The sequence below is a fragment of the Astyanax mexicanus genome, chromosome 6 (genome assembly GCF_023375975.1).
Source record: "Astyanax mexicanus isolate ESR-SI-001 chromosome 6, AstMex3_surface, whole genome shotgun sequence".
NCBI classification, from domain to species: domain Eukaryota; kingdom Metazoa; phylum Chordata; class Actinopteri; order Characiformes; family Acestrorhamphidae; genus Astyanax; species Astyanax mexicanus.
Window position 1 is genome coordinate 37,517,514 of NC_064413.1, and position 6,173 is coordinate 37,523,686.

Consider the following 6,173-nt stretch of genomic DNA (forward strand, 5'->3'; position numbering starts at 1 on the left):
GGTGATTTCCAAACAAATAACATCTTATTCATGAATAATATTGATAAGGACTGTACCTGAATTTTGTCAGTCGGATCAGATTCGGCTATTCAATATGAATATTTTATTATTTGTTCATGTTTTTTCCTAGGGATGTTCCCGATTCCATCATGTGATTTCTCCCTACCAACTATAAAGGTAACTACCAGCATTTAAAAAAATATGAATCATGATTGTGATGTGATGATTAAAACAATACATTTTAAGAGACTGACACCACTAATATAATTATAATTTATATACATTTTTTATAAGTAAAAACCCATTATTAAAAACTCAAAAGCTGGTAGACTACATTGTTCACACATACAGGTCTGGAAAAAATTAAGAGACCACTTCTGTTTCTGAATCAGTTTCTCTTACTTTGCTATTTATATATATAAAATAAATTTATATATATAAAATAAACATTGTTGTTTTATTCTATAAACAGCAGTTCTACCAAAATTCTAAATAAAAATATTGTAATCTAGAGCATGTATTTGCAGAAAGTAAGAAATGGATTAAATAACAAAATATATAGCATATTTTTTTTGTATATTACTTTATACATTTAAATCACTGTATAAATGATCCAGCATAAAAAAAACTGTGCATGCTGTCTCATCGTTTTTTTGTTGTTTGTTTGTTTGTTAGTTTTTTTCAACAAGCACCAGTTAGCTCCATGTAATGAGGCATAAGTCAGGGACGCATACACATAGGCCACATTTGCACCAATGTTGCACCAAAATAAACCAAACATTCATTTGTATCATTCATGAGAGTTAAAAGAACTCCCATTCATAGTTCAACCAGTCTCAGGTCTCTGACAGTACATATTGTTGCTCCCTGAAGCACTGTTACCAATCAGTAATGTGTCAGTACAAAAATCATTATTATTATTCATTATCCCACAATTATCTAGTGAATGTGAATTTACCCTGAACACAATTATAGTGCACATTAGCATGTACAGACAATTTAAAGCTTGACACTAAAATTACATTATTTCACATCATCTCCACTTTTGCCTATTGTTTAGATTCAGCATCAGCAGATCCCTCAAGAATTAATATCACCACGCATTTCATCACAGCACACACTAGGACACATCCCAGTTGTCAATGTGAACACAAACACATTAGAAGACTTCAACACTTCTTTCATACGAAAGAAAAACTACAGATCACGGACCTCTGTCTGATTTGAAGGCACTATTACATCAAAACACAAGATCCCGCAGCAGGATTGGGGTGCAGAAGGTTATAAACTAACCTTAAGATAAAAGTACATTTCGATAGCTACTGATGTGCAACAAAAAACTAACATTTTAATAAAATATTAAAATAGTAAACAACAGATTTTGTACTTGTGACCAAACTAAATGTTTATAAACTAAATAGGGCAATCTTATTTACAATTTAAACCCTCAGTGGGATGATCTGGTACTTTTTTAACAGGACAACATCTTAACAATCTCAAACAGCCAACCTCCCAGGCCCAATGCCCCATATTTTATAGCCCTAAAGTGCTGAGGGAAACTGTGTTTTATATTTGTGTTTTCATACTAGTTCTCATAATACAAAATATATACTTTTATTAAGATTAAGATTATTAAGATTTGTGCAAAAACACATGCAAAATGTGATTTTCTATGCACTATATGATTGTTTGTGGACACCCCTGTGAAAAGAATTCATTCAGCTACTCTAAGTTGCACCAGGTGTTGACAAAGATGGGCAAACAAAAAAACACACAGGTTTTTTTAGACCCTCAAGAGAAGTATTTCCAATTGCAAAGGGCAGATACACATGAACCTACTGGGTCATTTTTGGGGTTGGAACGAGTATAAAACATATTTGATAGAATTTACAGCACAGATGTTTTTTTTATTATTATTATTGTTTTGTGTTTTTTTGTTGGGGGCATGTCCACATGATGTAGTGTGATGCTACCATCACCATGCTTAACAATTTGGAATTTGGAAGAAATGCTGTCTGTAGTTTATAGAATAAAAAAAACAGTGTTAATTTTACTCAAAGCTGTAAATAGCAAAATCAGAGAAACTGATTCAGAAACTTAAGTGGTCTCTTAATTTGTTCCAGAGCTGTATAACGCTGGTTGTTGTTTACAGTAAGTTTAGGAGTCTCTTGGCTGTTTTCTTTCTCATAAGAAGAGAATAAAACTGACCTGGCGTGTGTTTAGTAGTCTACTCTCCTCTCCAGCTTTTTTAAATGTTGAGATGAGGCTCAGAGACTGGTTGTTCAGGGCTGGAGTGCCTGGAGCCTCTGGTGCAATGCTGTAATTCTCTCTCTCCCCAGAGGAACTGCATGGACTCAGACCAAGTGCTGGAGAAAATAACACCCCGAGGATATCTGAGTTATCTGAGTTAGCTAAAGTCACGAGGCGGATGAGAGAGTCCTACCTTATTATAGCTAGCTCGAGTTTAAGCTCTGCATCAGCAGCATCAGAGGTACCTGGAGCAGGAGAGCAGGAGAACAGCAGCAGGAGGAGGAGGAGGATAGGGGGAGAGGATTAGAGAAGTAAACAGACGAGTTTCTCTCTCTCTGTCAGTCTCTGTCTCTCTGTCTGTACCTCTCCACTGTGTCCGGGCTCACTTTACAACTAATATCAAACTTTAAATACCAGCTTCATCTCTGGTGACACACATTTGTCGAGACTTTGGAAAAACCAGCGTTACTTATTTACTACACTGCATACTGCTAGACCACTACTGCGCATGCGCCACCGTGAGTCACCCGGACACAAGAGTGCAAGATGCTGCTGTTTGAAGAGCCAAAAGCCCCACAACAATACAGAATAACAACACGCATCATTACCTGTATAGCAGTTCACAACGTTAATATTTAACTGTACAATTTAGTAGTATTAGTGTTTTTTTATTTTAATGTTTAATATTTTTTTATATTTTATATTTTTATATATTAGTGTTTTTTTATTTTAGTTTTTTTGTGTTGTTTTATTGTTATTTTTTTTCTTTCTTTCTCTTTCTTTCTTCTTTTTCTTTGGGTTTCTAATTTTGAAAGCAAACAAATGTCCTTCCAGCCAATACCTGAATGTTTTATTGCCATATAACTAGTTATATATCTAATCTTTTAATAAGAGCTTTTTGGCCACAGTTTAATGTTCAAAACTTTTATTCCCTTTTGCGTTTTTTTTTTTTTTTTACTATTTGTATGCTTTATGTTCAAATGGTAATTTACACATACTACTTTTGTTCTACTATAAAGATTTTCTCTTTTTCCACATATATGTTTTTTAAATCTGCATGCTTAAACAACCAGGTGTACACAACCAGGTGCAATTAGTAGCGAAACAACTGTCATAGTCTCACAGCATGAAAACACATTATAGAAAGTTTTTCCCACTAAAGCATTTATAGGCTAACACAAGGCTAACACCTTTCACAATACCCAATTATTTTGGACGGTATATAATCTCAGAAATAATTGCCATAAAATATTATTGATCAAATAAAGACGTAATAGCATAATAATGCAATTACACTCCTTTTAAAGAGTAGTGAGCTTTTAATTATTTAAATATATTCAGATATTGGAACTCAAAAGTGTTTACACATCCAAATTAAATAAAATATACATTAAATAAAAACACTGTTTTATTAATACTGACATACCCGCTCATTCACGTTAATTGATCCTTACTAAGTTAACACAATGGTCATTGTTGAAGTAAGCAAAAACTAGTATGAGTAATGTCTAGTGTCTATATATTGTATGATCAATTAAAAAAAGAATTCTTGTGACATTTATTGTTGTTATAATTATTAATAGTAGTAATAGTATTAAGAAGAAGAAGAAGAAGAAGAAGAAGAAGAAGAAGAAGAAGAAGAAGAATTTTGCTCTATTTGGCGATTCATATTTTCTCCCACCTCTATTCCGACAAGCCCCGCCTCCTGTGCTCCGATTGACAGGTAATCCACGCGCAGAAGCGCCCCCTCCATTGCTATGGTAACCAGCGCCATAGACAGTAAGGTTAGCCTGTATGTATCTCCGTCAGCGCGCGCTTCAGCTGGCTAACAGGTGTATTTATCTGTAGTATTTCACTATCAGTCACTCTGTATTGAGGAGTTATTTATAAATCGGTTTTATTACAGGAGGAGCGCGTGTCTCAGAAAACGGGTGGGAATGAAATGCTCCCTGCACTGAGAGTCCTGTCTGCTTCTCTCAGTGATGGATCTGTTTACAGGACATCCACACCTCATCTGACGGGTTTCCACGATCCTGTGGTTTCACTCAGCAACTCAATCTGTAAAGCGAGTGGATTTCAGAATAAGAGCCTTTCCTGTTAACCATAGAACGCGGTCACAGGGTTTCAGGTGTGGACTAGCTCAGCCTGCATGTTAATTAATGTGCTTTGTGCTCTGGGTTTAAAAAATGAATGTTTTTACTGTGACTTCATTTTTTCCAATACAACTGGGTTTGGCCTTTACCAAAATACCACGTCTTGTGGCTCTCAAAACTGTGGCCCCTCAAAAAATGCTTTTTATCATACTTATTAAACTTCAGACAACACAGAAATCCTACTTTCCAGCTTATTCACCCTTTTTTATTTCCTATCATGCATGTGTCCACCCTTCCACAGCAAGCTGTACAACATGGTGGACAATGACAGAGTGGACAAATTAATAAAAAAATTGGCATTTGATGAAAACATAGTTGACCTTTTAAACATGTTGAATTATTAATTATGACCTTGTTCTCTTTTTTCTCTCATTTTGATTTTCTAAAATATTAAATTATTTTTATTACCTTGATATTCTACCATGACAAGGTGGCCGCTCAAACGTTTATCTTAGAGATAAAAGAGACAATATGAGTAATATTAAGTTAAATGTATATGATTAATTGCTGAACATTCAGCAAGTATCTTCCATCTCTTGTGAATAAAACAGTATGAGTGTTGTGATGTCGCAAATGTCATTGGTAAGTTTCTTAAAGCGGTGTTTATCCCAGGATGGTAGGGTGAACAAAAAATTTCTTGGACATATTTAAATAGCTTGAAAGTTTTATGAAATTAGTTAAATTAATAATTGAAATACCTAAATTAATAACATTTTTAAATACTTTGTTTGTATAAAATGTAAACAACTAGACACAAAAGATACATTCTATTGATTTTCACCTTCTTGGCTCTTGGGCTGATTGGTGTGTCCAGTTTCTCAAAAACATGTCCAGTGTGATGCTCACCCGACCTTTTACAACTCATCATTGTGCTGCAACACTTTTAAAGAAGCCAGTGGTGGCTGTTAGTCACTTTCACATTATTAATCTCTGCTATAGGCTTCTGGTTTTCCTCATGATTATTTCTGACCTTTAACTTGTGTCATGTGAGCCCATTGGTTTCTTGCAGATGTTCCTTTGATAAGTCAGAGCAGCCATATAACCTGACAAATAGTATCATGTGTATTGATCAGTCCTGACATTATATCAGTCATATTTACCTATCTAATGGCTACTTTTAGAATGTCACAAATCAAACGTCGTCTCAAATACTGCTTTTGAGCAGCATCATTCCAAGAAAGCAGATATGTATAGTAATGAAGCAGAACTATTCTATTTGTAAAATAAATGCATTTGTCAGATGAGCAGGAGAGCTGAGTATTTGGGTTGCGGCCATGAAAATGAACCATTGCCAAAGAGCTTTGCCAGAAACACTTTTGGCATTCAACAATCTTCTTGGGGTGTTGTATTTTTGGGATTTCCACTTTCCTTCCTGTCTCTGACGTACCCATTATATAGAACTTGGCCTTCAAATTGAAGATGATGTGAGGGCTCACGCCAAATAATACCACAACTTTTTTTGAGGTTTTGTGGAACCAGCTTGAAGTTGCCCTATTGCATTGGCTCTATCCAGTTCAATTAAACGTGTCATGCTGAAAAGCTCAAAACAAGTGTCAATAGCAACAAAAAAATAAGCTGTTTGGCATTGGCAGAGAATAAGAAATTGTACATACTCAGCTCTGCTCCTCATCCCACAAATGCATGTTCCTTGGAAATGTATCACCATTTAAAAGGGAAATGAACAGGCGTTCCAACTGTATAAGATTTATAAGCAAAAAACATTGCTACACTTAGATTTACAGCATTTAGATTATGCACTTATCCAGAGCA

General features: G+C 34.9%; 1 protein-coding gene across 4 annotated transcripts in view; it reads right to left on the reverse strand.

Annotated features, from left to right (window-relative positions):
* The window catches only part of plppr5b (phospholipid phosphatase related 5b), a 92,359-nt gene extending 89,600 nt beyond the window's left edge, over nucleotides 1-2,759 (reverse strand). The window contains exons 1-2 of one of the 4 annotated variants that reach the window (XM_049480488.1): nucleotides 2,444-2,754; nucleotides 2,209-2,366 (exon numbers count right to left, since the gene is read on the reverse strand). The gene's annotated coding sequence lies outside the window, so the exon portion shown is untranslated. Of the gene's footprint in view, nucleotides 1-2,208 lie in introns of all 4 variants that reach the window. The other 3 variants (XM_049480489.1, XM_049480490.1, XM_049480491.1) reach the window with 3 other exon arrangements.
* Nucleotides 2,760-6,173: the final 3,414 nt, after the last annotated feature.